Source organism: Oryctolagus cuniculus, chromosome 4 (assembly GCF_964237555.1).
Source record: "Oryctolagus cuniculus chromosome 4, mOryCun1.1, whole genome shotgun sequence".
Taxonomy (NCBI): domain Eukaryota; kingdom Metazoa; phylum Chordata; class Mammalia; order Lagomorpha; family Leporidae; genus Oryctolagus; species Oryctolagus cuniculus.
The window spans coordinates 105,610,794-105,612,868 of NC_091435.1; the positions used below are offsets into that span (position 1 = coordinate 105,610,794).

General features: G+C 40.9%; 1 non-coding gene across 1 annotated transcript; it reads right to left on the reverse strand.

The window, feature by feature from the left end:
• Window positions 1-266: 266 nt before the first annotated feature.
• LOC127483004 (U2 spliceosomal RNA) lies at window positions 267-455 on the reverse strand. Its single transcript, XR_007908998.2, has one exon. It is a non-coding gene; the product is annotated as a U2 spliceosomal RNA (small nuclear RNA).
• Between the last annotated feature and the right edge of the window lie 1,620 nt (window positions 456-2,075).

The window sequence follows — 2,075 nt, forward strand, 5'->3', positions numbered from 1 at the left end:
CTGATAATAGTCTGGGAAAATCAGAAGATGGTCCAAGTGCTTGGGTCCCTGCCAGAGGGCCTGGATGAAACTCCTGGTTACTGGCATCACCTAGCTCAGCCCTAGCCACTGTGGCATCGGGAGAGTGATCCAGCAAATGGAAGATCTCTCTGTGTGTCTCTTTTCTGTCTATGTAGCTCTGATTTTCAAATAAATAAATCTTTAAAAAATGCATGTTGTTATTACAGAGTTATTTTTATTCATATCTTATTTGTGTATTTAGGATGGATAAAATGTCTTATAAAAATCAGTGGAATAGTTCAGAAAACTATGGAAATAGAAGATCAGTGAAGAAGGACCTGCCACACCATTGTCAACTCTTGAATATAGCTATAATAGTTAAGAATTTGATACAGAGATTAAACTGATAAGAGCAGATACTACACTTGATCTTAGACAAAAGGCTAAGCAGCAATAAGGTACAGATATAGGAAGCAACTTAGGTGTGGCCTTAGGACATCTAGTTTTGGCCAAACTGGTGTGAGCATTAAGTGTCAGGTATACCATATGGATAGAAGTAAAATGTTTCTGCTCCAGGTATTTGACGGGCAATTTGTCCTTTTCTTTATTCGTGTTGCAGTGGTAATGAAAGTGCCTGTTGAGATAGCATCTATTCCACACTGAATCTTTATATGGCACAATGAGCAGAATGCTCCCTACCTACCTGCATTAGACAGGCTGCACAAGGAAAAAATAATTTCCATTGTGGTAGCCAATAGATTTTGCCTCACAGCTCACCTGATTAAAGCAAAAATTGGTATCTAGAATTTTGGAAGTACTGTAAGAAAAAAACAAATTTCTTGCATTGGCATAGACTGGGAAGCAGGAGGAAAGAAAATTGTTTTTGGAAATTGTAATTTTTCTCATGATCTAGGACTGCAACCATTTTTATAAAATTGTTGATCTCAATGATGTGGATGGCTGATTATGTATCTAACAAATTTTTATACTAAGGGGAAAATATTGGAAAACAGAATGCTTTGATTGTCATACCCTGAGTTTGACAAAATACTATAAGAAGGCCAGTTCAGATTGAAATTGCCACTTGGAAATTTAGTAGAGTGAATCTGAACTTATAAATTTCTGGGGATGGAAGAGGTAACTGATTTCCACCCTCAAATATATATAAAATTAAGAAATAATTTGAGGGACAGTTATAAAGGTACAATGGGGTTAAGTGGCCCCTTGGGACACTGGCATCCCAAATTGGAACACCTGGGATCGAATATTGCCTCCGCCGCTGCTTCCAATCCAGATTCCAGCTAATGTACCTGGAAGTAAGTAAGATGATGTTTCATGTACTGAGTCCCTGCCACTCATATGAGAGACTTGGATAGAGTTCTGGGCTCCTGACTTTGGTCTGGCAGAGCCATTTGGTGTTGCAGGCATTTGGTGTATGAACCAACAGATGGAAAGTGCCTCTCTTTCTGTCACCATGCCTTTTAAATAAAAATAAATAATTAAGTTTTTTAAAAAAGAAAAATAAATTTGAACAAGATTTTTAATGTCAGCCTTGATTTATTTGTAATTGCCAAAGGCTTGAAATAACTCAAATACAGCAAACCAGTGATTATCAAAAGTTGGGAATGAGAGGAAGGTACAGAATTGTGGGGGTGATATAATTTATTTTTTATTGTGGTGGTGGCTACATGACAGAGAACATCTGTCTTGAAAATGTATATCTGGGGCCGGCGCTGCGGCTCACTAGGCTAATCCTCCACTTGCGGCGCCGGCACCCCGGGTTCCAGTGCTGGTCAGGGCGCCGGATTCTGTCCCGGTTGCCCCTCTTCCAGGCCAGCTCTCTGCTGTGGCTTGGGAAGGCAGTGGAGGCTGGCCCAGGTCCTTGGGCCCTGCACTCGCATGGGAGACCATGAGAAACACCTGGCTTCTGGCTTCAGCAGTGGCCACCGGGGGTGGGGTGGGGGGGTGGGGGGGTGGTGAACCAACAGAAAAAGGAAGACCTTTCTCTCTGTCTCTCTCTCTCTCTCACTGTCTAAATCTGCCTGTCCAAAAAAAAAAAAAAAAAAAAAAAAAAA